Below are 27,828 nucleotides of genomic sequence, written 5' to 3' on the forward strand. Positions count from 1 at the left end.
GGGTGGGGTGTTGCGGCGGGGCAGGGCAGTAGGGAGCGTGATAGGCGGTATGGGTGGCGCTGGAGTCATCGCCTGTTTTGTTGTTGGGGTGTTGCAGACGGGGACGTCACTAGGGGGCGGTGGTAGGTGGCTGGGGTGTGGCGTGCGGGTGTAGCATTGGGTGGTTGCGGTGGGTGGGTGCGTGGTGGGGTTGCGTGGCGCCCCCTGACACCCGTCGGGAGGGCTTTAACTCGTTGGTGCGTCCCCCTTTTGTTGTTGCGGTGTTGCAGGAGGGGTGTTGCGGAGGGGTGTTGCGGAGGGGCAGGTCGATAGGGGGCGGTGGTAGGTGGCAGGGGTGTTGCATTGGGTGGTTGCGGTGGGTGGGTGTGCGTTGGGACTGGCTGACGCCCCCTGTCACCCGTCGGGACGCCTGTAGCGCGTGGTGGCGGGTCCACGAGAGGGCTGTCGGGGCAACAGGGGGTGCCTACGGCCATACCACCCTGAGAACGCCCGATCCCGTCTGATCTCGGCAGCTAAGCAGGGTCGGGCCCAGTTAGTACTTGGATGGGAGACCGCCTGGGAATACCGGGTGCTGTAGGCTTTTGCCCCCGGCTAGGGGGTGCCCCACCTTTTGTTGTCGGGGTGTTGCGGGTGGGGTGTTGCGGCGGGGCAGGTCAGTAGGGGGCGTGATAGGAGGAGGTATGAGTGGCGCTGGAGTCATCGCCTGTTTTGTTGTTGGGGTGTTGCAGACGGGGACGTCACTAGGGGGCGGTGGTAGGTGGCTGGGGTGTTGCGTGCGGGTGTTGCATTGGGTGGTTGCGGTGGGTGGGTGAGTGTTGGGGTTGCCTTGACGCCCCCTGTAACCCATCGGGACGGCTGTAACGCATTCGGGCATCCCTCGTTTTGTTGTTGGGGTGTTGTGGCGAGGCAGGTCAATAGGGGGCATTGGCACGAAGCAGGGGTGTTGTGGTGGGTGTTGATGTAGGTGGTTGCAGTGGGTGGGTGCGTTTTGGCGTTTCCTGGCTCCCCCTGACTCTCTTCGGGACGGCTGTAACGCATTGGAGCATCCGCCGTTTTGTTGTCGGGGTGTTGCGGGTGGGATGTTGCGGCAGGGCAGGGCAGTAGGGGGCGGTGGTACCGGTCAGGGGTTTTGCGGTGGGTGTTGCATTGGGTGGTTGCGGTGGGTGGGTGTGCGTTGGGACTGCCTGACACCCCCTGTCACCCGTCGGGACGGCTGTAGCGCGTGGTGGCGGGTCCACGAGAGGGCTGTCGGGGCAGCAGGGGGTGCCTACGGCCATACCACCCTGAGAACGCCCGATCCCGTCTGATCTCGGCAGCTAAGCAGGGTCGGGCCCAGTTAGTACTTGGATGGGAGACCGCCTGGGAATACCGGGTGCTGTAGGCTTTTGCCCCCGGCTAGGGGGCAGCCCCCATTTTGTTGTCGGGGTGTTGCGTGTGGGGTGTTTCAGAGGGGCAGGTCAGTAGGGGGCGTGATAGGAGGTATGGGTGGCGCTGGAGTCATCGCCTGTTTTGTTGTTGGGGTGTTGCAGACGGGGACGTCACTAGGGGGCGGTGGTAGGTGGCCGGGGTGTGGCGTGCGGGTGTAGCATTGGGTGGTTGCGGTGGTTGGCTGCGTGGTGGGGTTGCGTGGCGCCCCCTGTAACCCATCGGGAGGTCGTGAACTCGTTCGTGCGTCCCCCTTTTTCTTGTTGCGGTGTTGCGGGTGGGGTGTTGTGGCGGGGCAGGTCAACAGAGGGCGGTGGTAGGGGCCCGGGGTGTTCTGTGTGGGTGTTGCATTGGGTGGTTGCGGTGGGTAGGTGAGTGTTGGGGTTGCCTTGACGCCCCCTGCCACCCGTCGGGAGGGCTTTAACTCGTTGGTGCGTCCCCCTTTTCTTGTTGCGGTGTTGCGGGTGGGGTGTTGCGGAGAGGCAGGTCGATAGGGGGCGGTGGTACCCGGCAGGGGTGTAGCATTGGGTGGTTGTGGTGGGTGGGTGAGTGTTGGGATTGCGTGGCTCCCCCTGCCACCCGTTGGGAGGGCTGTAACGCGTTCGCGCGTCCACCGTTTGTTGTCACGGTGTTGTGCTGGGGTGTTGCAGCGGGGCAGGTCGATAGGGGGCGGTGGTAGGGGCCTGGGGCGTTCCGTGCGGGTGTTGCATTGGGCGGTTGCGGTGGGTGGGTGAGTGTTGGGGTTGCCTTGACGCCCCCTGTAACCCATCGGGACGGCTGTAACGCATTCGGGCATCCCTCGTTTTGTTGTTGGGGTGTTGTGGCGAGGCAGGTCAATAGGGGGCATTGGCACGAAGCAGGGGTGTTGTGGTGGGTGTTGATGTAGGTGGTTGCAGTGGGTGGGTGCGTTTTGGCGTTTCCTGGCTCCCCCTGACTCTCTCCGGGACGGCTGTAACGCATTGGAGCATCCGCCGTTTTGTTGTCGGGGTGTTGCGGGTGGGGTGTTGTGGCAGGGCAGGTGGATAGGGGGCGGTGGTACCGGTCAGAGGTTTTGCGGTGGGTGTTGCACTGGGTGGTTGCGGTGGGTGGGTGTGCGTTGGGACTGGCTGACGCCCCCTGTCACCCGTCGGGACGGCTGTAGCGCGTGGTGGCGGGTCCACGAGAGGGCTGTCGGGGCAGTAGAGGGGTGCCTACGGCCATACCACCCTGAGAACGCCCGATCCCGTCTGATCTCGGCAGCTAAGCAGGGTCGGGCCTGGTTAGTACTTGGATGGGAGACCGCCTGGGAATACCGGGTGCTGTAGGCTTTTGCCCCCGGCTAGAGGGTGCCCCACCTTTTGTTGTCGGGGTGTTGCGGGTGGGGTGTTGCGGCGGGGCAGGAAAGTAGGGAGTGTGATAGGAGGTATGGGTGGCGCTGGAGTCATCCCCTGTTTTGTTGTTGGGGTGTTGCAGACGGGGACGTCACTAGGGTGCGGTGGTAGGTGGCTGGGGTGTTGCGTGCGGATGTAGCATTGGGTGGTTGCGGTGGGTGAGTGTTGGGGTTGCATGGCTCCCCCTGCCACCCGTCGGGAGGGCTGTAACGCGTTCGCGCGTCCACCGTTTGTTGTTGCGGTGTTGTGCTGGGGTGTTGCAGCGGGGCAGGTCAATAGGGGGTGGAGGTAGGGGCTGGGGTGTTCTGTGTGGGTGTTGCATTGGGTGTTTGCGGTGGGTGGGTGAGTGTTGGGGTTGCCTTGACGCCCCCATGTCACCCGTCGGGAGGGCTTTAACTCGTTGGTGCGTCCCCCTTTTGTTATTGAGGTGTTGCAGGAGGGGTGTTGCGGAGGGGTGTTGCGGAGGGGTGTTGCGGAGGGGCAGGTCGATAGGGGGCGGTGGTACCAGGCAGGGGTGTTGCATTGGGTGGTTGCGGTGGGTGGGTGCGTGGTGGGGTTGCGTGGCGCCCCCTGTCACCCATCGGGACGGCTGTAGCGCGTGGTGGCGGGTCCACGAGAGGGCTGTCAGGGCAGCAGGGGGTGCCTACGGCCATACCACCCTGAGAACGCCCGATCCCATCTGATCTCGGCAGCTAAGCAGGGTCGGGCCCTGGTTAGTACTTGGATGGGAGACCGCCTGGGAATACCGGGTGCTGTAGGCTTTTGCCCCCCGGCTAGGGGGCGGCGCACCTTTTGTTGTCGGGGTGTTGCGTGTGGGGTGTTTCAGAGGGGCAGGTCAGTAGGGGGCGTGATAGGAGGTATGGGTGGCGCTGGAGTCATCCCCTGTTTTGTTGTTGGGGTTTTGCAGACGGGGACGTCACTAGGGGGCGGTGGTAGGTGGCTGGGGTGTGGCGTGCAGGTGTAGCATTGGGTGGTTGCGGTGGGTGGGTGCGTGGTGGGGTTGCGTGGCCCCCCCTGACACCCTTTGCGAGGGCTTTAACTCGTTGGGGCGTCCCCCTTTTGTTGTTGCGGTGTTGCGGAGGGGTGTTGCGGAGGGGCAGGTCGATAGGGGGCGGTGGTAGGTGGCTGGGGTGTGGCGTGCGGGTGTTGCATTGGGTGGTTGCGGTGGGTGGGTGAGTGTTGGGGTTGCCTTGACGCCCCCTGTAACCCATCGGGACGGCTGTAACGCATTCGGGCATCCCTCGTTTTGTTGTTGGGGTGTTGTGGCGAGGCAGGTCAATAGCGGGTATTGGCACGAAGCAGGGGTGTTGTGGTGGGTGTTGATGTAGGTGGTTGCAGTGGGTGGGTGCGTTTTGGCGTTTCCTGGCTCCCCCTGACTCTCTTCGGGACGGCTGTAACGCATTGGAGCATCCGCCGTTTTGTTGTCGGGGTGTTGCGGGTGGGGTGTTGTGGCAGGGCAGGTCGATAGGGGGCGGTGGTACCGGTCAGAGGTTTTGCGGTGGGTGTTGCACTGGGTGGTTGCGGTGAGTGGGTGCGTGGTGGGGTTGCGTGGCGCCCCCTGACACCCTTTGCGAGGGCTTTAACTCGTTGGGGCGTCCCCCTTTTGTTGTTGAGGTGTTGCAGGAGGGGTGTTGCGGAGGGGTGTTGCGGAGGGGCAGGTCGATAGGGGGCGGTGGTACCAGGCAGGGGTGTTGCATTGGGTGGTTGCGGTGGGTGGGTGAGTGTTGGGGTTGCCTTGACGCCCCCTGTCAACCGTCGGGACGGCTGTAACGCATTCGGGCATCCCTCGTTTTGTTGTCGGGGTGTTGCGGGTGGGGTGTTGCGGCAGGGCAGGGCAGTAGGGGGCGGTGGTACCGGTCAGAGGTTTTGCGGTGGGTGTTGCACTGGGTGGTTGCGGTGGGTGGGTGTGCGTTGGGACTGGCTGACGTCCCCTGTCACCCGTCGGGACGGCTGTAGCGCGTGGTGGCGGGTCCACGAGAGGGCTGTCGGGGCAGCAGGGGGTGCCTACGGCCATACCACCCTGAGAACGCCCGATCCCGTCTGATCTCGGCAGCTAAGCAGGGTCGGGCCCAGTTAGTACTTGGATGGGAGACCGCCTGGGAATACCGGGTGCTGTAGGCTTTTGCCCCCGGCTAGGGGGTGCCCCACCTTTTGTTGTCGGGGTGTTGCGGGTGGGGTGTTTCAGAGGGGCAGGTCAGTAGGGGGCGTGATAGGAGGTATGGGTGGCGCTGGAGTCATCCCCTGTTTTGTTGTTGGGGTGTTGCAGACGGGGACGTCACTAGGGGGCGGTGGTAGGTGGCCGGGGTGTTGCGTGCGGGTGTAGCATTGGGTGGTTGCGGTGGTTGGCTGCGTGGTGGGGTTGCGTGGCGCCCCCTGTAACCCATCGGGGGGGTCGTGAACTCGTTCGTGCGTCCACCTTTTTCTTCTTGCGGTGTTGCGGGTGGGGTGTTGTGGCGGGGCAGGTCAACAGAGGGCGGTGGTAGGGGCCCGGGGTGTTCTGTGTGGGTGTTGCATTGGGTGGTTGCGGTGGGTAGGTGAGTGTTGGGGTTGCCTTGACGCCCCCTGCCACCCGTCGGGAGGGCTTTAACTCGTTGGTGCGTCCCCCTTTTCTTGTTGCGGTGTTGCGGGTGGGGTGTTGCGGAGAGGCAGGTCGATAGGGGGCGGTGGTACCAGGCAGGGGTGTAGCATTGGGTCGTTGTGGTGGTTGGGTGAGTGTTGGGGTTGCGTGGCTCCCCCTGCCACCCGTCGGGAGGGCTGTAACGCGTTCGCGCATCCACCGTTTGTTGTTGCGGTGTTGTGCTGGGGTGTTGCAGCGGGGCAGGTCAATATGGGGCAGTGGTAGGGGCTGGGGTGTTCTGTGCGGGTGTAGCATTGGGTCGTTGCGGTGCGTGGGTGAGTGTTGGGGTTGCCTTGACGCCCCGTGCCACCCGACGAGAGGGCTTTAACTCGTTGGTGCGTCCCCCCTTTTGTTGTTGCGGTGTTGCGGGAGGGTTGTGGCGGGTGGGGTGTTGCGGAGGGGCAGGTCGATAGGGGGCGGTGGTACGAGGCAGGGGTGTTGCATTGGGCGGTTGCGGTGGGTGGGTGTGCGTTGGGACTGGCTGACGCCCCCTGTCACCCGTCGGGACGGCTGTAGTGCGTGGTGGCGGGTCCACGAGAGGGCTGTCGGGGCAGCAGGGAGTGCCTACGGCCATACCACCCTGAGAACGCCCGATCCCGTCTGATCTCGGCAGCTAAGCAGGGTCGGGCCCAGTTAGTACTTGGATGGGAGACCGCCTGGGAATACCGGGTGCTGTAGGCTTTTGCCCCCGGCTAGGGGGTGCCCCACCTTTTGTTGTCGGGGTGTTGCGGGTGGGGTGTTGCGGCGGGGCAGGGCAGTAGGGGGTGGTGGTAGGAGGAGCCGGGGCCGCTGTGGGACGTCCCTGTTTTGTTGTTGGGGTGTTGCAGACGGGGACGTCACTGGGGGCGGTGGTAGGTGGCTGGGGTGTTGCGTGCGTGTGTAGCATTGGGTGGTTGCGGTGGGTGGGTGCGTGGTGGGGTTGCGTGGCGCCCCCTGACACCCGTCGGGAGGGCGTTAACTCGATGGTGCGTCCCCCTTTTGTTGTTGCGGTGTTGCGGGAGGGTTGTTGCGGAGGGGTGTTGCGGAGGGGCAGGTCGATAGGGGGCGGTGGTACCAGGCAGGGGTGTTGCATTGGGTGGTTGCGGTGCGTGGGTGAGTGTTGGGGTTGCCTTGACGCCCCCATGTCACCCGTCGTGAGGGCTTTAACTCGTTGGTGCGTCCCCCTTTTGTTATTGAGGTGTTGCAGGAAGGGTGTTGCGGAGGGGCAGGTCGATAGGGGGCGGTGGTACCAGGCAGGGGTGTTGCATTGGGCGGTTGCGGTGGGTGGGTGTGAGTTGGGACTGCCTGACGCCCCCTGTCACCCGTCGGGACGGCTGTAGCGCGTGGTGGCGGGTCCACGAGAGGGCTGTCGGGGCAGCAGGGGGTGCCTACGGCCATACCACCCTGAGAACGCCCGATCCCGTCTGATCTCGGCAGCTAAGCAGGGTCGGGCCCAGTTAGTACTTGGATGGGAGACTGCCTGGGAATACCGGGTGCTGTAGGCTTTTGCCCCCGGCTAGGGGGCGGCCCCCATTTTGTTGTCGGGGTGTTGCGGGTGGGGTGTTGCGGCGAGGCAGGTCAGTAGGGGGCGTGATAGGTGTATGGTTGGCGCTGGAGTCATCTCCTGTTTTGTTGTTGGGGTTTTGCAGACGGGGACGTCACTAGGGGGCGGTGGTAGGTGGCTGGGGTGTTGCGTGCGGGTGTAGCATTGGGTGGTTGCGGTGGGTGGGTGCGTGGTGGGTTTGCGTGGCGCCCCCTGACACCCTTTGCCAGGGCTTTAACTCGTTGGTGCGTCCCCCTTTTGTTGTTGCGGTGTTGCGGGAGGGGTGTTGCGGAGGGGCAGGTCACTAGGGGGCGGTGGTAGGTGGCTGGGGTGTTCTGTGTGGGTGTTGCATTGGGTGGTTGCGGGGAGTGGGTGCGTGGTGGGGTTGCGTGGCGCCCCCTGACACCCTTTGCGAGGGCTTTAACTCGTTGGTGCGTCCCCCTTTTGTTGTTGCGGTGTTGCAGGAGGGGTGTTGCGGAGGGGTGTTGCAGAGGGGCAGGTCGATAGGGGGCGGTGGTACCAGGCAGGGGTGTAGCATTGGGTGGTTGCGGTGGGTGGGTGAGTGTTGGGACTGCCTGACGCCCCCTGTCACCCGTCGGGACGGCTGTAGCGCGTGGTGGCGGGTCCACGAGAGGGCTGTCGGGGCAGCAGGGGGTGCCTACGGCCATACCACCCTGAGAACGCCCGATCCCGTCTGATCTCGGCAGCTAAGCAGGGTCGGGCCCAGTTAGTACTTGGATGGGAGACCGCCTGGGAATACCGGGTGCTGTAGGCTTTTGCCCCCGGCTAGGGGGCGGCCCCCATTTTGTTGTCGGGGTGTTGCGTGTGGGGTGTTGCGGCGGGGCAGGGCAGTAGGGGGCATGATAGGAGGTATGGGTGGCGCTGGAGTCATCCCCTGTTTTGTTGTTGGGGTGTTGCAGACGGGGACGTCACTGGGGGCGGTGGTAGGTGGCTGGGGTGTTGCGTGCGGGTGTTGCATTGGGTGGTTGCGGTGGGTGGGTGCGTGGTGGGGTTGCGTGGCCCCCCCGACACCCTTTGCGAGGGCTTTAACTCGTTGGTGCGTCCCCCTTTTGTTGTTGCAGTGTTGCGGGAGGGGTGTTGTGGAGGGGCAGGTCGATAGGGGGCGGTGGTAGGGGCCTGGGGTGTTCCGTGCGGGTGTTGCATTGGGTGGTTGCGGTGGGTGGGTGAGTGTTGGGGTTGCCTTGACGCCCCCTGTAACCCATCGGGACGGCTGTAACGCATTCGGGCATCCCTCGTTTTGTTGTTGGGGTGTTGTGGCGAGGCAGGTCAATAGGGGGCATTGGCACGAAGCAGGGGTGTTGTGGTGGGTGTTGATGTAGGTGGTTGCAGTGGGTGGGTGCGTTTTGGCGTTTCCTGGCTCCCCCTGACTCTCTTTGGGACGGCTGTAACGCATTGGAGCATCCGCCGTTTTGTTGTCAGGGTGTTGCGGGTGGGGTGTTGCGGCAGGGCAGGGCAGTAGGGGGCGGTGGTACCGGTCAGGGGTTTTGCGGTGGGTGTTGCATTGGGTGGTTGCGGTGGGTGGGTGCGTGGTGGGGTTGCGTGGCCCCCCCTGACACCCTTTGCGAGGGCTTTAACTCGTTGGTGCGTCCCCCTTTTGTTGTTGCGGTGTTGCGGGAGGGGTGTTGCGGAGGGGTGTTGCGGCAGGGCAGGTGGATAGGGGGCGGTGGTACCGGTCAGGGGTTTTGCGGTGGGTGTTGCATTGGGTGGTTGCGGTGGGTGGGTGTGCGTTGGGACTGCCTGACGCCCCCTGTCACCCGTCGGGACGGCTGTAGCGCGTGGTGGCGGGTCCACGAGAGGGCTGTCGGGGCAGCAGGGGGTGCCTACGGCCATACCACCCTGAGAACGCCCGATCCCGTCTGGTCTCGGCAGCTAAACAGGGTTGGGCCCGGTTAGTACTTGGATGGGAGACCGCCTGGGAATACCGGGTGCTGTAGGCTTTTGCCCCCGGCTAGGGGGTGCCCCACCTTTTGTTGTCGGGGTGTTGCGGGTGGGGTGTTTCAGAGGGGCAGGTCATTAGGGGGCGTGATAGGAGGTATGGGTGGCGCTGGAGTCATCCCCTGTTTTGTTGTTGGGGTGTTGCGTGCTGGGTGTTGCGGCGGGGCAGGGCAGTAGGGGGCGGTGGTAGGAGGAGCCGTGGCTGCTGTGGGACGTCCCTGTTTTGTTGTTGGGGTGTTGCAGACGGGGACGTCACTAGGGGGCGGTGGTAGGTGGCTGGGGTGTTGCGTGCGGGTGTAGCATTGGGTGGTTGCAGTGGGTGGGTGCGTGGTGGGGTTGCGTGGCGCCCCCTGACACCCGTCAGGAGGTCGTGAACTCATTCGTGCGTCCCCCTTTTTCTTCTTGCGGTGTTGCAGGAGGGGTGTTGCGGAGGGGTGTTGCGGAGGGGGACGTCACTAGGGGGCGGTGGTAGGTGGCTGGGGTGTTGCGTGCGGGTGTTGCATTGGGTGCTTGTGGTGGGTGGGTGAGTGTTGGGGTTGCGTGGCTCCCCCTGCCACCCGTCAGGAGGGCTGTAACGCGTTCGCGCATCCACCGTTTGTTGTTGCGGTGTTGTGCTGGGGTGTCGCAGCGGGGCAGGTCAATAAGGGGTGGAGGCAGGGGCTGGTGTGTTCTGTGTGGGTGTAGCATTGGTTGTTTGCGGTGGGTGGGTGAGTGTTGGGGTTGCCTTGACGCCCCCATGTCACCCGTCGTGTGGGCTTTAACTCGTTGGTGCGTCCCCCTTTTGTTATTGAGGTGTTGCAGGAGGGGTGTTGCGGAGGGGTGTTGCGGAGGGGCAGGTCGATAGGGGGCGGTGGTACCAGGCAGGGGTGTTGCATTGGGTGGTTGCGGTGGGTGGGTGCGTGGTGGGGTTGCGTGGCGCCCCCTGTCACCCGTCGGGACGGCTGTAGCGCGTGGTGGCGGGTCCACGAGAGGGCTGTCGGGGCAGCAGGGGGTGCCTACGGCCATACCACCCTGAGAACGCCCGATCCCGTCTGATCTCGGCAGCTAAGCAGGGTCGGGCCCAGTTAGTACTTGGATGGGAGACCGCCTGGGAATACCGGGTGCTGTAGGCTTTTGCCCCCGGCTAGGGGGTGCCCCACCTTTTGTTGTCGGGGTGTTGCGGGTGGGGTGTTTCAGAGGGGCAGGTCAGTAGGGGGCGTGATAGGCGGTATGGGTGGCGCTGGAGTCATCCCCTGTTTTGTTGTTGGGGTGTTGCAGACGGGGACGTCACTGGGGGCGGTGGTAGGTGGCTGGGGTGTTGCGTGCGGGTGTAGCATTGAGTGGTTGTGGTGGGTGGGTGAGTGTTGGGGTTGCGTGGCGCCCCCTGCCACCCGTCGGGGGAGCTCTAACGCGTTCGCGCGTCCACCGTTTGTTGTTGTGGTGTTGTGCTGGGCTGTTGCAGCGGGGCAGGTCAATATGGGGCTGTGGTAGGGGCCTGGGGTGTTCCGTGCGGGTGTAGCATTGGGTTGTTGCGGTGGGTGGGTGAGTGTTGGGGTTGCCTTGACGCCCCCTGTAACCCATCGGGACGGCTGTAACGCATTCAAGCATCCGCCGTTTTGTTGTCGGGGTGTTGCGGGTGGGGTGTTGCGGCAGGGCAGGTCAATAGAGGGCGGTGTTAGGGGCCCGGGGTGTTCTGTGCGGGTGTTGCATTGGGTGGTTGCAGTGGGTGGGTGCGTGGCGGGGTTGCGTGGCGCCCCCTGCCACCCGTCGGGAGGGCTTTAACTCGTTGTTGCGTCCCCCTTTTCTTGTTGCGGTGTTGCGAGTGGGGTGTTGCGGAGAGGCAGGTAGATAGGGGGCGGTGGTACCGGTCAGGGGTTTGCGGTGGGTGTTGCACTGGGTGGTTGCGGTGGGTGGGTGTGCGTTCGGACTGGCTGACACCCCCTGTCACCCTTCGGGACGGCTGTAGCGTGTGGTGACGGATCCACGAGAGGGCTGTCGGGGCAGCAGGAGGTGCCTACGGCCATACCACCCTGAGAACGCCCGATCCCGTCTGATCTCGGCAGCTAAGCAGGGTCGGGCCCAGTTAGTACTTGGATGGGAGACCGCCTGGGAATACCGGGTGCTGTAGGCTTTTGCCCCCGGCTAGGGGGCGGCCCCCCTTTTGTTGTCGGGGTGTTGCGGGTGGGGTGTTTCAGAGGGGCAGGTCAGTAGGGGGCGTGATAGGAGGTATGGGTGGCGCTGGAGTCATCCCCTGTTTTGTTGTTGGGGTGTTGCGTGCTGGGTGTTGCGGCGGGGCAGGGCAGTAGGGGGCGGTGGTAGGAGGAGCCGGGGCTGCTGTGGGACGTCCCTGTTTTGTTGTTGGGGGTGTTGCAGACGGGGACGTCACTAGGGGGCGGTGGTAGGTGGCTGGGGTGTTGCGTGCGGGTGTAGCATTGGGTGGTTGCAGTGGGTGGGTGCGTGGTGGGGTTGCGTGGCGCCCCCTGCCACCCGTCGGGAGGGCTTTAACTCGTTGGTGCGTCCCCCTTTTGTTGTTGCGGTGTTGCGGAGGGGTGTTGCGGAGGGGGACGTCACTAGGGGGCGGTGGTAGGTGGCTGGGGTGTTGCGTGCGGGTGTTGCATTGGGTGCTTGTGGTGGGTGGGTGAGTGTTGGGGTTGCGTGGCTCCCCCTGCCACCCGTTGGGAGGGCTGTAACGCGTTCGCGCGTCCACCGTTTGTTGTTGCGGTGTTGTGCTGGGCTGTTGCAGCGGGGCAGGTCACTAGGGGGTGGAGGTAGGGGCTGGGGTGTTCTGTGCTGGTGTTGCATTGGGTGGTTGCGGTGGGTGGGTGAGTGTTAGGGTTGCGTGGCGCCCCCTGCCACCCGTCGGGAGGGCTTTAACTCGTTGGTGCGTCCCCCTTTTGTTGTTGCGGTGTTGCGGGAGGGTTGTGGCGGGTGGGGTGTTGCGGAGGGGCAGGTCGATAGGGGGCGGTGGTACCAGGCAGGGGTGTTGCATTGGGTGGTTGTGGTGGGTGGGTGTGCGTTGGGACTGCCTGACGCCCCCTGTCACCCATCGGGACGGCTGTAGCGCGTGGTGACGGGTCCACGAAAGGGCTGTCGGGGGAGCAGGGGGTGCCTACGGCCATACCACCCTGAGAACGCCCGATCCCGTCTGATCTCGGCAGCTAAGCAGGGTCGGGCCCGGTTAGTACTTGGATGGGAGACTGCCTGGGAATACCGGGTGCTGTAGGCTTTTGCCCCCGGCTAGGGGGCGGCCCCCATTTTGTTGTCGGGCTGTTGCGGGTGGGGTGTTGCGGCGGGGCAGGGCAGTAGGGGGCGGTGGTAGGAGGAGCCGGGGCCGCTGTGGGACGTCCCTGTTTTGTTGTTGGGGTGTTGCAGACGGGGACGTCACTGGGGGAGGTGGTAGGTGGCTGGGGTGTTGCGTGCGGGTGTAGCATTGGGGGGTTGCGGTGGGTGTGTGAGTGTTGGGGTTGCCTTGACGCCCCCCTGCCACCCGTCGGGAGGGCTTTAACGCGTTCGCGCGTCCACCGTTTGTTGTTGCGGTGTTGTGCTGGGCTGTTGCGGAGGGGCAGGTCACTAGGGGGTGGAGGTAGGGGCTGGGGTGTGCTGTGTGGGTGTTGCATTGGGTGTTTGCGGTGGGTGGGTGAGTGTTGGGGTTGCCTTGACGCCCCCATGTCACCCGTCGTGAGGGCTTTAACTCGTTGGTGCGTCCCCCTTTTGTTATTGAGGTGTTGCAGGAGGGGTGTTGCAGGAGGGGTGTTGCGGTAGGGCAGGTCTATAGGGGGCGGTGGTACCAGGCAGGGGTGTTGCACTGGGTGGTTGCGGTGGGTGGGTGAGTGTTGGGACTGCCTGACGCCCCCTGTCACCCCGTCGGGACGGCTGTAGCGCGTGGTGGCGGGTCCACGAGAGGGCTGTCGGGGCAGTAGAGGGTGCCTACGGCCATACCACCCTGAGAACGCCCGATCCCGTCTGATCTCGGCAGCTAAGCAGGGTCGGGCCCAGTTAGTACTTGGATGGGAGACCGCCTGGGAATACCGGGTGCTGTAGGCTTTTGCCCCCGGCTAGGGGGTGCCCCACCTTTTGTCGTCGGGGTGTTGCGGGTGGGGTGTTGCGGCGGGGCAGGTCAGTAGGGAGCGTGATAGGAGGTATGGGTGGCGCTGGAGTCATCCCCTGTTTTGTTGTTGGGGTGTTGCAGACGGGGACGTCACTAGGGGGCGGTGGTAGGTGGCTGGGGTGTTGCGTGCGGGTGTAGCATTGGGTGGTTGTGGTGGGTGGGTGCGTGGTGGGGTTGCGTGGCACCCCCTGCCACCCGTCGGGAGGGCGTTAACTCGTTGGTGCGTCCCCCTTGTGTTGTTGCGGTGTTGCAGGAGGGCTGTTGCGGAGGGGCAGGTCGATAGGGGGCGGTGGTACCAGGCAGGGGTGTTGCATTGGGTGGTTGCGGTGGGTGGGTGTGCGTTGGGACTGGCTGACGCCCCCTGTCACCCGTCGGGACGGCTGTAGCGCGTGGTGGCGGGTCCAGGAGAGGGCTGTCGGGGCAGCAGGGGGTGCCTACGGCCATACCACCCTGAGAACGCCCGATCCCGTCTGATCTCGGTAGCTAAGTAGGGTCGGGCCCGGTTAGTACTTGGATGGGAGACCGCCTGGGAATACCGGGTGCTGTAGGCTTTTGCCCCCGGCTAGGGGGTGCCCCACCTTTTGTTGTCGGGGTGTTGCGGGTGGGGTGTTGCGGCGGGGCAGGGCAGTAGGGAGCGTGATAGGCGGTATGGGTGGCGCTGGAGTCATCGCCTGTTTTGTTGTTGGGGTGTTGCAGACGGGGACGTCACTAGGGGGCGGTGGTAGGTGGCTGGGGTGTGGCGTGCGGGTGTAGCATTGGGTGGTTGCGGTGGGTGGGTGCGTGGTGGGGTTGCGTGGCGCCCCCTGACACCCGTCGGGAGGGCGTTAACTCGTTGGTGCGTCCCCCTTTTGTTGTTGCGGTGTTGCAGGAGGGGTGTTGCGGAGGGGTGTTGCGGAGGGGCAGGTCGATAGGGGGCGGTGGTAGGTGGCAGGGGTGTTGCATTGGGTGGTTGCGGTGGGTGGGTGTGCGTTGGGACTGGCTGACGCCCCCTGTCACCCGTCGGGACGCCTGTAGCGCGTGGTGGCGGGTCCACGAGAGGGCTGTCGGGGCAACAGGGGGTGCCTACGGCCATACCACCCTGAGAACGCCCGATCCCGTCTGATCTCGGCAGCTAAGCAGGGTCGGGCCCAGTTAGTACTTGGATGGGAGACCGCCTGGGAATACCGGGTGCTGTAGGCTTTTGCCCCCGGCTAGGGGGCGGCCCCCATTTTGTTGTCGGGGTGTTGCGGGTGGGGGGTTGCGGCGGGGCAGGTCATTAGGGGGCGTGATAGGAGGTATGGGTGGCGCTGGAGTCATCGCCTGTTTTGTTGTTGGGGTGTTGCAGACGGGGACGTCACTAGGGGGCGGTGGTAGGTGGCTGGGGTGTGGCGTGCGGGTGTTGCATTGGGTGGTTGCGGTGGGTGGGTGAGTGTTGGGGTTGCCTTGACGCCCCCTGTAACCCATCGGGACGGCTGTAACGCATTCGGGCATCCCTCGTTTTGTTGTTGGGGTGTTGTGGCGAGGCAGGTCAATAGGGGGTATTGGCACGAAGCAGGGGTGTTGTGGTGGGTGTTGATGTAGGTGGTTGCAGTGGGTGGGTGCGTTTTGGCGTTTCCTGGCTCCCCCTGACTCTCTTCGGGACGGCTGTAACGCATTGGAGCATCCGCCGTTTTGTTGTCGGGGTGTTGCGGGTGGGGTGTTGCGGCAGGGCAGGGCAGTAGGGGGCGGTGGTACCGGTCAGGGGTTTTGCGGTGGGTGTTGCATTGGGTGGTTGCGGTGGGTGGGTGTGCGTTGGGACTGGCTGACACCCCCTGTCACCCGTCGGGACGGCTGTAGCGCGTGGTGGCGGGTCCACGAGAGGGCTGTCGGGGCAGCAGGGGGTGCCTACGGCCATACCACCCTGAGAACGCCCGATCCCGTCTGATCTCGGCAGCTAAGCAGGGTCGGGCCCAGTTAGTACTTGGATGGGAGACCGCCTGGGAATACCGGGTGCTGTAGGCTTTTGCCCCCGGCTAGGGGGCAGCCCCCATTTTGTTGTCGGGGTGTTGCGTGTGGGGTGTTTCAGAGGGGCAGGTCAGTAGGGGGCGTGATAGGAGGTATGGGTGGCGCTGGAGTCATCGCCTGTTTTGTTGTTGGGGTGTTGCAGACGGGGACGTCACTAGGGGGCGGTGGTAGGTGGCCGGGGTGTGGCGTGCGGGTGTAGCATTGGGTGGTTGCGGTGGTTGGCTGCGTGGTGGGGTTGCGTGGCGCCCCCTGTAACCCATCGGGAGGTCGTGAACTCGTTCGTGCGTCCCCCTTTTTCTTGTTGCGGTGTTGCGGGTGGGGTGTTGTGGCGGGGCAGGTCAACAGAGGGCGGTGGTAGGGGCCCGGGGTGTTCTGTGTGGGTGTTGCATTGGGTGGTTGCGGTGGGTAGGTGAGTGTTGGGGTTGCCTTGACGCCCCCTGCCACCCGTCGGGAGGGCTTTAACTCGTTGGTGCGTCCCCCTTTTCTTGTTGCGGTGTTGCGGGTGGGGTGTTGCGGAGAGGCAGGTCGATAGGGGGCGGTGGTACCCGGCAGGGGTGTAGCATTGGGTGGTTGTGGTGGGTGGGTGAGTGTTGGGATTGCGTGGCTCCCCCTGCCACCCGTTGGGAGGGCTGTAACGCGTTCGCGCGTCCACCGTTTGTTGTCACGGTGTTGTGCTGGGGTGTTGCAGCGGGGCAGGTCGATAGGGGGCGGTGGTAGGGGCCTGGGGCGTTCCGTGCGGGTGTTGCATTGGGCGGTTGCGGTGGGTGGGTGAGTGTTGGGGTTGCCTTGACGCCCCCTGTAACCCATCGGGACGGCTGTAACGCATTCGGGCATCCCTCGTTTTGTTGTTGGGGTGTTGTGGCGAGGCAGGTCAATAGGGGGCATTGGCACGAAGCAGGGGTGTTGTGGTGGGTGTTGATGTAGGTGGTTGCAGTGGGTGGGTGCGTTTTGGCGTTTCCTGGCTCCCCCTGACTCTCTCCGGGACGGCTGTAACGCATTGGAGCATCCGCCGTTTTGTTGTCGGGGTGTTGCGGGTGGGGTGTTGTGGCAGGGCAGGTGGATAGGGGGCGGTGGTACCGGTCAGAGGTTTTGCGGTGGGTGTTGCACTGGGTGGTTGCGGTGGGTGGGTGTGCGTTGGGACTGGCTGACGCCCCCTGTCACCCGTCGGGACGGCTGTAGCGCGTGGTGGCGGGTCCACGAGAGGGCTGTCGGGGCAGTAGAGGGTGCCTACGGCCATACCACCCTGAGAACGCCCGATCCCGTCTGATCTCGGCAGCTAAGCAGGGTCGGGCCTGGTTAGTACTTGGATGGGAGACCGCCTGGGAATACCGGGTGCTGTAGGCTTTTGCCCCCGGCTAGAGGGTGCCCCACCTTTTGTTGTCGGGGTGTTGCGGGTGGGGTGTTGCGGCGGGGCAGGAAAGTAGGGAGTGTGATAGGAGGTATGGGTGGCGCTGGAGTCATCCCCTGTTTTGTTGTTGGGGTGTTGCAGACGGGGACGTCACTAGGGGGCGGTGGTAGGGGTCTGGGGTGTTGCGTGCGGGTGTAGCATTGGGTGGTTGCGGTGGGTGAGTGTTGGGGTTGCGTGGCTCCCCCTGCCACCCGTCGGGAGGGCTGTAACGCGTTCGCGCGTCCACCGTTTGTTGTTGCGGTGTTGTGCTGGGGTGTTGCAGCGGGGCAGGTCAATAGGGGGTGGAGGTAGGGGCTGGGGTGTTCTGTGTGGGTGTTGCATTGGGTGTTTGCGGTGGGTGGGTGAGTGTTGGGGTTGCCTTGACGCCCCCATGTCACCCGTCGTGTGGGCTTTAACTCGTTGGTGCGTCCCCCTTTTGTTATTGAGGTGTTGCAGGAGGGGTGTTGCGGAGGGGTGTTGCGGAGGGGTGTTGCGGAGGGGCAGGTCGATAGGGGGCGGTGGTACCAGGCAGGGGTGTTGCATTGGGTGGTTGCGGTGGGTGGGTGCGTGGTGGGGTTGCGTGGCGCCCCCTGTCACCCATCGGGACGGCTGTAGCGCGTGGTGGCGGGTCCACGAGAGGGCTGTCAGGGCAGCAGGGGGTGCCTACGGCCATACCACCCTGAGAACGCCCGATCCCATCTGATCTCGGCAGCTAAGCAGGGTCGGGCCTGGTTAGTACTTGGATGGGAGACCGCCTGGGAATACCGGGTGCTGTAGGCTTTTGCCCCCGGCTAGGGGGCGGCGCACCTTTTGTTGTCGGGGTGTTGCGTGTGGGGTGTTTCAGAGGGGCAGGTCAGTAGGGGGCGTGATAGGAGGTATGGGTGGCGCTGGAGTCATCCCCTGTTTTGTTGTTGGGGTTTTGCAGACGGGGACGTCACTAGGGGGGCGGTGGTAGGTGGCTGGGGTGTGGCGTGCAGGTGTAGCATTGGGTGGTTGCGGTGGGTGGGTGCGTGGTGGGGTTGCGTGGCCCCCCCTGACACCCTTTGCGAGGGCTTTAACTCGTTGGGGCGTCCCCCTTTTGTTGTTGCGGTGTTGCGGAGGGGTGTTGCGGAGGGGCAGGTCGATAGGGGGCGGTGGTAGGTGGCTGGGGTGTGGCGTGCGGGTGTTGCATTGGGTGGTTGCGGTGGGTGGGTGAGTGTTGGGGTTGCCTTGACGCCCCCTGTAACCCATCGGGACGGCTGTAACGCATTCGGGCATCCCTCGTTTTGTTGTTGGGGTGTTGTGGCGAGGCAGGTCAATAGCGGGTATTGGCACGAAGCAGGGGTGTTGTGGTGGGTGTTGATGTAGGTGGTTGCAGTGGGTGGGTGCGTTTTGGCGTTTCCTGGCTCCCCCTGACTCTCTTCGGGACGGCTGTAACGCATTGGAGCATCCGCCGTTTTGTTGTCGGGGTGTTGCGGGTGGGGTGTTGTGGCAGGGCAGGTCGATAGGGGGCGGTGGTACCGGTCAGAGGTTTTGCGGTGGGTGTTGCACTGGGTGGTTGCGGTGAGTGGGTGCGTGGTGGGGTTGCGTGGCGCCCCCTGACACCCTTTGCGAGGGCTTTAACTCGTTGGGGCGTCCCCCTTTTGTTGTTGAGGTGTTGCAGGAGGGGTGTTGCGGAGGGGTGTTGCGGAGGGGCAGGTCGATAGGGGGCGGTGGTACCAGGCAGGGGTGTTGCATTGGGTGGTTGCGGTGGGTGGGTGAGTGTTGGGGTTGCCTTGACGCCCCCTGTCAACCGTCGGGACGGCTGTAACGCATTCGGGCATCCCTCGTTTTGTTGTCGGGGTGTTGCGGGTGGGGTGTTGCGGCAGGGCAGGGCAGTAGGGGGCGGTGGTACCGGTCAGAGGTTTTGCGGTGGGTGTTGCACTGGGTGGTTGCGGTGGGTGGGTGTGCGTTGGGACTGGCTGACGTCCCCTGTCACCCGTCGGGACGCCTGTAGCGCGTGGTGGCGGGGTCCACGAGAGGGCTGTCGGGGCAGCAGGGGGTGCCTACGGCCATACCACCCTGAGAACGCCCGATCCCGTCTGATCTCGGCAGCTAAGCAGGGTCGGGCCCAGTTAGTACTTGGATGGGAGACCGCCTGGGAATACCGGGTGCTGTAGGCTTTTGCCCCCGGCTAGGGGGTGCCCCACCTTTTGTTGTCGGGGTGTTGCGGGTGGGGTGTTTCAGAGGGGCAGGTCAGTAGGGGGCGTGATAGGAGGTATGGGTGGCGCTGGAGTCATCCCCTGTTTTGTTGTTGGGGTGTTGCAGACGGGGACGTCACTAGGGGGCGGTGGTAGGTGGCCGGGGTGTTGCGTGCGGGTGTAGCATTGGGTGGTTGCGGTGGTTGGCTGCGTGGTGGGGTTGCGTGGCGCCCCCTGTAACCCATCGGGAGGTCGTGAACTCGTTCGTGCGTCCACCTTTTTCTTCTTGCGGTGTTGCGGGTGGGGTGTTGTGGCGGGGCAGGTCAACAGAGGGCGGTGGTAGGGGCCCGGGGTGTTCTGTGTGGGTGTTGCATTGGGTGGTTGCGGTGGGTAGGTGAGTGTTGGGGTTGCCTTGACGCCCCCTGCCACCCGTCGGGAGGGCTTTAACTCGTTGGTGCGTCCCCCTTTTCTTGTTGCGGTGTTGCGGGTGGGGTGTTGCGGAGAGGCAGGTCGATAGGGGGCGGTGGTACCAGGCAGGGGTGTAGCATTGGGTCGTTGTGGTGGTTGGGTGAGTGTTGGGGTTGCGTGGCTCCCCCTGCCACCCGTCGGGAGGGCTGTAACGCGTTCGCGCATCCACCGTTTGTTGTTGCGGTGTTGTGCTGGGGTGTTGCAGCGGGGCAGGTCAATATGGGGCAGTGGTAGGGGCTGGGGTGTTCTGTGCGGGTGTAGCATTGGGTCGTTGCGGTGCGTGGGTGAGTGTTGGGGTTGCCTTGACGCCCCGTGCCACCCGACGAGAGGGCTTTAACTCGTTGGTGCGTCCCCCTTTTGTTGTTGCGGTGTTGCGGGAGGGTTGTGGCGGGTGGGGTGTTGCGGAGGGGCAGGTCGATAGGGGGCGGTGGTACGAGGCAGGGGTGTTGCATTGGGCGGTTGCGGTGGGTGGGTGTGCGTTGGGACTGGCTGACGCCCCCTGTCACCCGTCGGGACGGCTGTAGCGCGTGGTGGCGGGTCCACGAGAGGGCTGTCGGGGCAGCAGGGAGTGCCTACGGCCATACCACCCTGAGAACGCCCGATCCCGTCTGATCTCGGCAGCTAAGCAGGGTCGGGCCCAGTTAGTACTTGGATGGGAGACCGCCTGGGAATACCGGGTGCTGTAGGCTTTTGCCCCCGGCTAGGGGGTGCCCCACCTTTTGTTGTCGGGGTGTTGCGGGTGGGGTGTTGCGGCGGGGCAGGGCAGTAGGGGGTGGTGGTAGGAGGAGCCGGGGCCGCTGTGGGACGTCCCTGTTTTGTTGTTGGGGTGTTGCAGACGGGGACGTCACTGGGGGCGGTGGTAGGTGGCTGGGGTGTTGCGTGCGTGTGTAGCATTGGGTGGTTGCGGTGGGTGGGTGCGTGGTGGGGTTGCGTGGCGCCCCCTGACACCCGTCGGGAGGGCGTTAACTCGATGGTGCGTCCCCCTTTTGTTGTTGCGGTGTTGCGGGAGGGTTGTTGCGGAGGGGTGTTGCGGAGGGGCAGGTCGATAGGGGGCGGTGGTACCAGGCAGGGGTGTTGCATTGGGTGGTTGCGGTGCGTGGGTGAGTGTTGGGGTTGCCTTGACGCCCCCATGTCACCCGTCGTGAGGGCTTTAACTCGTTGGTGCGTCCCCCTTTTGTTATTGAGGTGTTGCAGGAAGGGTGTTGCGGAGGGGCAGGTCGATAGGGGGCGGTGGTACCAGGGCAGGGGTGTTGCATTGGGCGGTTGCGGTGGGTGGGTGTGAGTTGGGACTGCCTGACGCCCCCTGTCACCCGTCGGGACGGCTGTAGCGCGTGGTGGCGGGTCCACGAGAGGGCTGTCGGGGCAGCAGGGGGTGCCTACGGCCATACCACCCTGAGAACGCCCGATCCCGTCTGATCTCGGCAGCTAAGCAGGGTCGGGCCCAGTTAGTACTTGGATGGGAGACTGCCTGGGAATACCGGGTGCTGTAGGCTTTTGCCCCCGGCTAGGGGGCGGCCCCCATTTTGTTGTCGGGGTGTTGCGGGTGGGGTGTTGCGGCGAGGCAGGTCAGTAGGGGGCGTGATAGGTGTATGGTTGGCGCTGGAGTCATCTCCTGTTTTGTTGTTGGGGTTTTGCAGACGGGGACGTCACTAGGGGGCGGTGGTAGGTGGCTGGGGTGTTGCGTGCGGGTGTAGCATTGGGTGGTTGCGGTGGGTGGGTGCGTGGTGGGTTTGCGTGGCGCCCCCTGACACCCTTTGCCAGGGCTTTAACTCGTTGGTGCGTCCCCCTTTTGTTGTTGCGGTGTTGCGGGAGGGGTGTTGCGGAGGGGCAGGTCACTAGGGGGCGGTGGTAGGTGGCTGGGGTGTTCTGTGTGGGTGTTGCATTGGGTGGTTGCGGGGAGTGGGTGCGTGGTGGGGTTGCGTGGCGCCCCCTGACACCCTTTGCGAGGGCTTTAACTCGTTGGTGCGTCCCCCTTTTGTTGTTGCGGTGTTGCAGGAGGGGTGTTGCGGAGGGGTGTTGCAGAGGGGCAGGTCGATAGGGGGCGGTGGTACCAGGCAGGGGTGTAGCATTGGGTGGTTGCGGTGGGTGGGTGAGTGTTTGGGACTGCCTGACGCCCCCTGTCACCCGTCGGGACGGCTGTAGCGCGTGGTGGCGGGTCCACGAGAGGGCTGTCGGGGCAGCAGGGGGTGCCTACGGCCATACCACCCTGAGAACGCCCGATCCCGTCTGATCTCGGCAGCTAAGCAGGGTCGGGCCCAGTTAGTACTTGGATGGGAGACCGCCTGGGAATACCGGGTGCTGTAGGCTTTTGCCCCCGGCTAGGGGGCGGCCCCCATTTTGTTGTCGGGGTGTTGCGTGTGGGGTGTTGCGGCGGGGCAGGGCAGTAGGGGGCATGATAGGAGGTATGGGTGGCGCTGGAGTCATCCCCTGTTTTGTTGTTGGGGTGTTGCAGACGGGGACGTCACTGGGGGCGGTGGTAGGTGGCTGGGGTGTTGCGTGCGGGTGTTGCATTGGGTGGTTGCGGTGGGTGGGTGCGTGGTGGGGTTGCGTGGCCCCCCCGACACCCTTTGCGAGGGCTTTAACTCGTTGGTGCGTCCCCCTTTTGTTGTTGCAGTGTTGCGGGAGGGGTGTTGTGGAGGGGCAGGTCGATAGGGGGCGGTGGTAGGGGCCTGGGGTGTTCCGTGCGGGTGTTGCATTGGGTGGTTGCGGTGGGTGGGTGAGTGTTGGGGTTGCCTTGACGCCCCCTGTAACCCATCGGGACGGCTGTAACGCATTCGGGCATCCCTCGTTTTGTTGTTGGGGTGTTGTGGCGAGGCAGGTCAATAGGGGGCATTGGCACGAAGCAGGGGTGTTGTGGTGGGTGTTGATGTAGGTGGTTGCAGTGGGTGGGTGCGTTTTGGCGTTTCCTGGCTCCCCCTGACTCTCTTTGGGACGGCTGTAACGCATTGGAGCATCCGCCGTTTTGTTGTCAGGGTGTTGCGGGTGGGGTGTTGCGGCAGGGCAGGGCAGTAGGGGGCGGTGGTACCGGTCAGGGGTTTTGCGGTGGGTGTTGCATTGGGTGGTTGCGGTGGGTGGGTGCGTGGTGGGGTTGCGTGGCCCCCCCTGACACCCTTTGCGAGGGCTTTAACTCGTTGGTGCGTCCCCCTTTTGTTGTTGCGGTGTTGCGGGAGGGGTGTTGCGGAGGGGTGTTGCGGCAGGGCAGGTGGATAGGGGGCGGTGGTACCGGTCAGGGGTTTTGCGGTGGGTGTTGCATTGGGTGGTTGCGGTGGGTGGGTGTGCGTTGGGACTGCCTGACGCCCCCTGTCACCCGTCGGGACGGCTGTAGCGCGTGGTGGCGGGTCCACGAGAGGGCTGTCGGGGCAGCAGGGGGTGCCTACGGCCATACCACCCTGAGAACGCCCGATCCCGTCTGGTCTCGGCAGCTAAACAGGGTTGGGCCCGGTTAGTACTTGGATGGGAGACCGCCTGGGAATACCGGGTGCTGTAGGCTTTTGCCCCCGGCTAGGGGGTGCCCCACCTTTTGTTGTCGGGGTGTTGCGGGTGGGGTGTTTCAGAGGGGCAGGTCATTAGGGGGCGTGATAGGAGGTATGGGTGGCGCTGGAGTCATCCCCTGTTTTGTTGTTGGGGTGTTGCGTGCTGGGTGTTGCGGCGGGGCAGGGCAGTAGGGGGCGGTGGTAGGAGGAGCCGTGGCTGCTGTGGGACGTCCCTGTTTTGTTGTTGGGGTGTTGCAGACGGGGACGTCACTAGGGGGCGGTGGTAGGTGGCTGGGGTGTTGCGTGCGGGTGTAGCATTGGGTGGTTGCAGTGGGTGGGTGCGTGGTGGGGTTGCGTGGCGCCCCCTGACACCCGTCAGGAGGTCGTGAACTCATTCGTGCGTCCCCCTTTTTCTTCTTGCGGTGTTGCAGGAGGGGTGTTGCGGAGGGGTGTTGCGGAGGGGGACGTCACTAGGGGGCGGTGGTAGGTGGCTGGGGTGTTGCGTGCGGGTGTTGCATTGGGTGCTTGTGGTGGGTGGGTGAGTGTTGGGGTTGCGTGGCTCCCCCTGCCACCCGTCAGGAGGGCTGTAACGCGTTCGCGCATCCACCGTTTGTTGTTGCGGTGTTGTGCTGGGGTGTCGCAGCGGGGCAGGTCAATAAGGGGTGGAGGCAGGGGCTGGTGTGTTCTGTGTGGGTGTTGCATTGGTTGTTTGCGGTGGGTGGGTGAGTGTTGGGGTTGCCTTGACGCCCCCATGTCACCCGTCGTGTGGGCTTTAACTCGTTGGTGCGTCCCCCTTTTGTTATTGAGGTGTTGCAGGAGGGGTGTTGCGGAGGGGTGTTGCGGAGGGGCAGGTCGATAGGGGGCGGTGGTACCAGGCAGGGGTGTTGCATTGGGTGGTTGCGGTGGGTGGGTGCGTGGTGGGGTTGCGTGGCGCCCCCTGTCACCCGTCGGGACGGCTGTAGCGCGTGGTGGCGGGTCCACGAGAGGGCTGTCGGGGCAGCAGGGGGTGCCTACGGCCATACCACCCTGAGAACGCCCGATCCCGTCTGATCTCGGCAGCTAAGCAGGGTCGGGCCCAGTTAGTACTTGGATGGGAGACCGCCTGGGAATACCGGGTGCTGTAGGCTTTTGCCCCCGGCTAGGGGGTGCCCCACCTTTTGTTGTCGGGGTGTTGCGGGTGGGGTGTTTCAGAGGGGCAGGTCAGTAGGGGGCGTGATAGGCGGTATGGGTGGCGCTGGAGTCATCCCCTGTTTTGTTGTTGGGGTGTTGCAGACGGGGACGTCACTGGGGGCGGTGGTAGGTGGCTGGGGTGTTGCGTGCGGGTGTAGCATTGAGTGGTTGTGGTGGGTGGGTGAGTGTTGGGGTTGCGTGGCGCCCCCTGCCACCCGTCGGGGGAGCTCTAACGCGTTCGCGCGTCCACCGTTTGTTGTTGTGGTGTTGTGCTGGGCTGTTGCAGCGGGGCAGGTCAATATGGGGCTGTGGTAGGGGCCTGGGGTGTTCCGTGCGGGTGTAGCATTGGGTTGTTGCGGTGGGTGGGTGAGTGTTGGGGTTGCCTTGACGCCCCCTGTAACCCATCGGGACGGCTGTAACGCATTCAAGCATCCGCCGTTTTGTTGTCGGGGTGTTGCGGGTGGGGTGTTGCGGCAGGGCAGGTCAATAGAGGGCGGTGTTAGGGGCCCGGGGTGTTCTGTGCGGGTGTTGCATTGGGTGGTTGCAGTGGGTGGGTGCGTGGCGGGGTTGCGTGGCGCCCCCTGCCACCCGTCGGGAGGGCTTTAACTCGTTGTTGCGTCCCCCTTTTCTTGTTGCGGTGTTGCGAGTGGGGTGTTGCGGAGAGGCAGGTAGATAGGGGGCGGTGGTACCGGTCAGGGGTTTTGCGGTGGGTGTTGCACTGGGTGGTTGCGGTGGGTGGGTGTGCGTTCGGACTGGCTGACACCCCCTGTCACCCTTCGGGACGGCTGTAGCGTGTGGTGACGGATCCACGAGAGGGCTGTCGGGGCAGCAGGAGGTGCCTACGGCCATACCACCCTGAGAACGCCCGATCCCGTCTGATCTCGGCAGCTAAGCAGGGTCGGGCCCAGTTAGTACTTGGATGGGAGACCGCCTGGGAATACCGGGTGCTGTAGGCTTTTGCCCCCGGCTAGGGGGCGGCCCCCCTTTTGTTGTCGGGGTGTTGCGGGTGGGGTGTTTCAGAGGGGCAGGTCAGTAGGGGGCGTGATAGGAGGTATGGGTGGCGCTGGAGTCATCCCCTGTTTTGTTGTTGGGGTGTTGCGTGCTGGGTGTTGCGGCGGGGCAGGGCAGTAGGGGGCGGTGGTAGGAGGAGCCGGGGCTGCTGTGGGACGTCCCTGTTTTGTTGTTGGGGTGTTGCAGACGGGGACGTCACTAGGGGGCGGTGGTAGGTGGCTGGGGTGTTGCGTGCGGGTGTAGCATTGGGTGGTTGCAGTGGGTGGGTGCGTGGTGGGGTTGCGTGGCGCCCCCTGCCACCCGTCGGGAGGGCTTTAACTCGTTGGTGCGTCCCCCTTTTGTTGTTGCGGTGTTGCGGAGGGGTGTTGCGGAGGGGGACGTCACTAGGGGGCGGTGGTAGGTGGCTGGGGTGTTGCGTGCGGGTGTTGCATTGGGTGCTTGTGGTGGGTGGGTGAGTGTTGGGGTTGCGTGGCTCCCCCTGCCACCCGTTGGGAGGGCTGTAACGCGTTCGCGCGTCCACCGTTTGTTGTTGCGGTGTTGTGCTGGGCTGTTGCAGCGGGGCAGGTCACTAGGGGGTGGAGGTAGGGGCTGGGGTGTTCTGTGCTGGTGTTGCATTGGGTGGTTGCGGTGGGTGGGTGAGTGTTAGGGTTGCGTGGCGCCCCCTGCCACCCGTCGGGAGGGCTTTAACTCGTTGGTGCGTCCCCCTTTTGTTGTTGCGGTGTTGCGGGAGGGTTGTGGCGGGTGGGGTGTTGCGGAGGGGCAGGTCGATAGGGGGCGGTGGTACCAGGCAGGGGTGTTGCATTGGGTGGTTGTGGTGGGTGGGTGTGCGTTGGGACTGCCTGACGCCCCCTGTCACCCATCGGGACGGCTGTAGCGCGTGGTGACGGGTCCACGAAAGGGCTGTCGGGGGAGCAGGGGGTGCCTACGGCCATACCACCCTGAGAACGCCCGATCCCGTCTGATCTCGGCAGCTAAGCAGGGTCGGGCCCGGTTAGTACTTGGATGGGAGACTGCCTGGGAATACCGGGTGCTGTAGGCTTTTGCCCCCGGCTAGGGGGCGGCCCCCATTTTGTTGTCGGGCTGTTGCGGGTGGGTGTTGCGGCGGGGCAGGGCAGTAGGGGGCGGTGGTAGGAGGAGCCGGGGCCGCTGTGGGACGTCCCTGTTTTGTTGTTGGGGTGTTGCAGACGGGGACGTCACTGGGGGAGGTGGTAGGTGGCTGGGGTGTTGCGTGCGGGTGTAGCATTGGGGGGTTGCGGTGGGTGTGTGAGTGTTGGGGTTGCCTTGACGCCCCCCTGCCACCCGTCGGGAGGGCTTTAACGCGTTCGCGCGTCCACCGTTTGTTGTTGCGGTGTTGTGCTGGGCTGTTGCGGAGGGGCAGGTCACTAGGGGGTGGAGGTAGGGGCTGGGGTGTGCTGTGTGGGTGTTGCATTGGGTGTTTGCGGTGGGTGGGTGAGTGTTGGGGTTGCCTTGACGCCCCCATGTCACCCGTCGTGAGGGCTTTAACTCGTTGGTGCGTCCCCCTTTTGTTATTGAGGTGTTGCAGGAGGGGTGTTGCAGGAGGGGTGTTGCGGTAGGGCAGGTCTATAGGGGGCGGTGGTACCAGGCAGGGGTGTTGCACTGGGTGGTTGCGGTGGGTGGGTGAGTGTTGGGACTGCCTGACGCCCCCTGTCACCCGTCGGGACGGCTGTAGCGCGTGGTGGCGGGTCCACGAGAGGGCTGTCGGGGCAGTAGAGGGTGCCTACGGCCATACCACCCTGAGAACGCCCGATCCCGTCTGATCTCGGCAGCTAAGCAGGGTCGGGCCCAGTTAGTACTTGGATGGGAGACCGCCTGGGAATACCGGGTGCTGTAGGCTTTTGCCCCCGGCTAGGGGGTGCCCCACCTTTTGTCGTCGGGGTGTTGCGGGTGGGGTGTTGCGGCGGGGCAGGTCAGTAGGGAGCGTGATAGGAGGTATGGGTGGCGCTGGAGTCATCCCCTGTTTTGTTGTTGGGGTGTTGCAGACGGGGACGTCACTAGGGGGCGGTGGTAGGTGGCTGGGGTGTTGCGTGCGGGTGTAGCATTGGGTGGTTGTGGTGGGTGGGTGCGTGGTGGGGTTGCGTGGCACCCCCTGCCACCCGTCGGGAGGGCGTTAACTCGTTGGTGCGTCCCCCTTGTGTTGTTGCGGTGTTGCAGGAGGGCTGTTGCGGAGGGGCAGGTCGATAGGGGGCGGTGGTACCAGGCAGGGGTGTTGCATTGGGTGGTTGCGGTGGGTGGGTGTGCGTTGGGACTGGCTGACGCCCCCTGTCACCCGTCGGGACGGCTGTAGCGCGTGGTGGCGGGTCCAGGAGAGGGCTGTCGGGGCAGCAGGGGGTGCCTACGGCCATACCACCCTGAGAACGCCCGATCCCGTCTGATCTCGGTAGCTAAGTAGGGTCGGGCCCGGTTAGTACTTGGATGGGAGACCGCCTGGGAATACCGGGTGCTGTAGGCTTTTGCCCCCGGCTAGGGGGTGCCCCACCTTTTGTTGTCGGGGTGTTGCGGGTGGGGTGTTGCGGCGGGGCAGGGCAGTAGGGAGCGTGATAGGCGGTATGGGTGGCGCTGGAGTCATCGCCTGTTTTGTTGTTGGGGTGTTGCAGACGGGGACGTCACTAGGGGGCGGTGGTAGGTGGCTGGGGTGTGGCGTGCGGGTGTAGCATTGGGTGGTTGCGGTGGGTGGGTGCGTGGTGGGGTTGCGTGGCGCCCCCTGACACCCGTCGGGAGGGCTTTAACTCGTTGGTGCGTCCCCCTTTTGTTGTTGCGGTGTTGCAGGAGGGGTGTTGCGGAGGGGTGTTGCGGAGGGGCAGGTCGATAGGGGGCGGTGGTAGGTGGCAGGGGTGTTGCATTGGGTGGTTGCGGTGGGTGGGTGTGCGTTGGGACTGGCTGACGCCCCCTGTCACCCGTCGGGACGCCTGTAGCGCGTGGTGGCGGGTCCACGAGAGGGCTGTCGGGGCAACAGGGGGTGCCTACGGCCATACCACCCTGAGAACGCCCGATCCCGTCTGATCTCGGCAGCTAAGCAGGGTCGGGCCCAGTTAGTACTTGGATGGGAGACCGCCTGGGAATACCGGGTGCTGTAGGCTTTTGCCCCCGGCTAGGGGGCGGCCCCCATTTTGTTGTCGGGGTGTTGCGGGTGGGGGGTTGCGGCGGGGCAGGTCATTAGGGGGCGTGATAGGAGGTATGGG

The 27,828-nt window shown here is 64.6% G+C and overlaps 29 non-coding genes across 29 annotated transcripts; all 29 read left to right on the forward strand.

Annotated features, from left to right (window-relative positions):
• Positions 1-461: 461 nt before the first annotated feature.
• On the forward strand, positions 462-580 carry LOC137675244 (5S ribosomal RNA). The gene has a single exon (XR_011049920.1). It is a non-coding gene; the product is annotated as a 5S ribosomal RNA (ribosomal RNA).
• A 685-nt stretch (positions 581-1,265) lies between these two features.
• On the forward strand, positions 1,266-1,384 carry LOC137675245 (5S ribosomal RNA). Its single transcript, XR_011049921.1, has one exon. It is a non-coding gene; the product is annotated as a 5S ribosomal RNA (ribosomal RNA).
• A 1,229-nt stretch (positions 1,385-2,613) lies between these two features.
• On the forward strand, positions 2,614-2,732 carry LOC137675254 (5S ribosomal RNA). Its single transcript, XR_011049929.1, has one exon. It is a non-coding gene; the product is annotated as a 5S ribosomal RNA (ribosomal RNA).
• A 704-nt stretch (positions 2,733-3,436) lies between these two features.
• On the forward strand, positions 3,437-3,556 carry LOC137675241 (5S ribosomal RNA). The gene has a single exon (XR_011049917.1). It is a non-coding gene; the product is annotated as a 5S ribosomal RNA (ribosomal RNA).
• A 1,241-nt stretch (positions 3,557-4,797) lies between these two features.
• Positions 4,798-4,916, forward strand: LOC137675246 (5S ribosomal RNA). Its single transcript, XR_011049922.1, has one exon. It is a non-coding gene; the product is annotated as a 5S ribosomal RNA (ribosomal RNA).
• Positions 4,917-5,974: 1,058 nt separating this feature from the next.
• On the forward strand, positions 5,975-6,093 carry LOC137675247 (5S ribosomal RNA). The gene has a single exon (XR_011049923.1). It is a non-coding gene; the product is annotated as a 5S ribosomal RNA (ribosomal RNA).
• A 684-nt stretch (positions 6,094-6,777) lies between these two features.
• Positions 6,778-6,896, forward strand: LOC137675267 (5S ribosomal RNA). Its single transcript, XR_011049942.1, has one exon. It is a non-coding gene; the product is annotated as a 5S ribosomal RNA (ribosomal RNA).
• Positions 6,897-7,590: 694 nt separating this feature from the next.
• LOC137675248 (5S ribosomal RNA) lies at positions 7,591-7,709 on the forward strand. Its single transcript, XR_011049924.1, has one exon. It is a non-coding gene; the product is annotated as a 5S ribosomal RNA (ribosomal RNA).
• Positions 7,710-8,773: 1,064 nt separating this feature from the next.
• On the forward strand, positions 8,774-8,892 carry LOC137675237 (5S ribosomal RNA). Its single transcript, XR_011049915.1, has one exon. It is a non-coding gene; the product is annotated as a 5S ribosomal RNA (ribosomal RNA).
• A 991-nt stretch (positions 8,893-9,883) lies between these two features.
• LOC137675249 (5S ribosomal RNA) lies at positions 9,884-10,002 on the forward strand. The gene has a single exon (XR_011049925.1). It is a non-coding gene; the product is annotated as a 5S ribosomal RNA (ribosomal RNA).
• An 879-nt stretch (positions 10,003-10,881) lies between these two features.
• On the forward strand, positions 10,882-11,000 carry LOC137675251 (5S ribosomal RNA). The gene has a single exon (XR_011049926.1). It is a non-coding gene; the product is annotated as a 5S ribosomal RNA (ribosomal RNA).
• A 976-nt stretch (positions 11,001-11,976) lies between these two features.
• Positions 11,977-12,095, forward strand: LOC137675235 (5S ribosomal RNA). Its single transcript, XR_011049913.1, has one exon. It is a non-coding gene; the product is annotated as a 5S ribosomal RNA (ribosomal RNA).
• A 699-nt stretch (positions 12,096-12,794) lies between these two features.
• Positions 12,795-12,913, forward strand: LOC137675252 (5S ribosomal RNA). Its single transcript, XR_011049927.1, has one exon. It is a non-coding gene; the product is annotated as a 5S ribosomal RNA (ribosomal RNA).
• A 496-nt stretch (positions 12,914-13,409) lies between these two features.
• LOC137675233 (5S ribosomal RNA) lies at positions 13,410-13,528 on the forward strand. Its single transcript, XR_011049911.1, has one exon. It is a non-coding gene; the product is annotated as a 5S ribosomal RNA (ribosomal RNA).
• A 509-nt stretch (positions 13,529-14,037) lies between these two features.
• LOC137675253 (5S ribosomal RNA) lies at positions 14,038-14,156 on the forward strand. The gene has a single exon (XR_011049928.1). It is a non-coding gene; the product is annotated as a 5S ribosomal RNA (ribosomal RNA).
• Positions 14,157-14,838: 682 nt separating this feature from the next.
• Positions 14,839-14,957, forward strand: LOC137675255 (5S ribosomal RNA). The gene has a single exon (XR_011049930.1). It is a non-coding gene; the product is annotated as a 5S ribosomal RNA (ribosomal RNA).
• A 1,228-nt stretch (positions 14,958-16,185) lies between these two features.
• Positions 16,186-16,304, forward strand: LOC137675265 (5S ribosomal RNA). Its single transcript, XR_011049940.1, has one exon. It is a non-coding gene; the product is annotated as a 5S ribosomal RNA (ribosomal RNA).
• A 704-nt stretch (positions 16,305-17,008) lies between these two features.
• On the forward strand, positions 17,009-17,127 carry LOC137675228 (5S ribosomal RNA). Its single transcript, XR_011049907.1, has one exon. It is a non-coding gene; the product is annotated as a 5S ribosomal RNA (ribosomal RNA).
• A 1,242-nt stretch (positions 17,128-18,369) lies between these two features.
• On the forward strand, positions 18,370-18,488 carry LOC137675256 (5S ribosomal RNA). Its single transcript, XR_011049931.1, has one exon. It is a non-coding gene; the product is annotated as a 5S ribosomal RNA (ribosomal RNA).
• A 1,056-nt stretch (positions 18,489-19,544) lies between these two features.
• Positions 19,545-19,663, forward strand: LOC137675257 (5S ribosomal RNA). The gene has a single exon (XR_011049932.1). It is a non-coding gene; the product is annotated as a 5S ribosomal RNA (ribosomal RNA).
• Positions 19,664-20,348: 685 nt separating this feature from the next.
• LOC137675268 (5S ribosomal RNA) lies at positions 20,349-20,467 on the forward strand. Its single transcript, XR_011049943.1, has one exon. It is a non-coding gene; the product is annotated as a 5S ribosomal RNA (ribosomal RNA).
• A 695-nt stretch (positions 20,468-21,162) lies between these two features.
• Positions 21,163-21,281, forward strand: LOC137675258 (5S ribosomal RNA). The gene has a single exon (XR_011049933.1). It is a non-coding gene; the product is annotated as a 5S ribosomal RNA (ribosomal RNA).
• Positions 21,282-22,345: 1,064 nt separating this feature from the next.
• Positions 22,346-22,464, forward strand: LOC137675240 (5S ribosomal RNA). Its single transcript, XR_011049916.1, has one exon. It is a non-coding gene; the product is annotated as a 5S ribosomal RNA (ribosomal RNA).
• A 991-nt stretch (positions 22,465-23,455) lies between these two features.
• LOC137675259 (5S ribosomal RNA) lies at positions 23,456-23,574 on the forward strand. The gene has a single exon (XR_011049934.1). It is a non-coding gene; the product is annotated as a 5S ribosomal RNA (ribosomal RNA).
• An 880-nt stretch (positions 23,575-24,454) lies between these two features.
• LOC137675260 (5S ribosomal RNA) lies at positions 24,455-24,573 on the forward strand. The gene has a single exon (XR_011049935.1). It is a non-coding gene; the product is annotated as a 5S ribosomal RNA (ribosomal RNA).
• A 975-nt stretch (positions 24,574-25,548) lies between these two features.
• Positions 25,549-25,667, forward strand: LOC137675236 (5S ribosomal RNA). Its single transcript, XR_011049914.1, has one exon. It is a non-coding gene; the product is annotated as a 5S ribosomal RNA (ribosomal RNA).
• Positions 25,668-26,364: 697 nt separating this feature from the next.
• LOC137675261 (5S ribosomal RNA) lies at positions 26,365-26,483 on the forward strand. The gene has a single exon (XR_011049936.1). It is a non-coding gene; the product is annotated as a 5S ribosomal RNA (ribosomal RNA).
• A 496-nt stretch (positions 26,484-26,979) lies between these two features.
• LOC137675234 (5S ribosomal RNA) lies at positions 26,980-27,098 on the forward strand. The gene has a single exon (XR_011049912.1). It is a non-coding gene; the product is annotated as a 5S ribosomal RNA (ribosomal RNA).
• A 509-nt stretch (positions 27,099-27,607) lies between these two features.
• On the forward strand, positions 27,608-27,726 carry LOC137675262 (5S ribosomal RNA). Its single transcript, XR_011049937.1, has one exon. It is a non-coding gene; the product is annotated as a 5S ribosomal RNA (ribosomal RNA).
• Positions 27,727-27,828: the final 102 nt, after the last annotated feature.

This window comes from Nyctibius grandis, chromosome 32, assembly GCF_013368605.1.
Source record: "Nyctibius grandis isolate bNycGra1 chromosome 32, bNycGra1.pri, whole genome shotgun sequence".
In the NCBI taxonomy this organism is placed as follows: domain Eukaryota; kingdom Metazoa; phylum Chordata; class Aves; order Nyctibiiformes; family Nyctibiidae; genus Nyctibius; species Nyctibius grandis.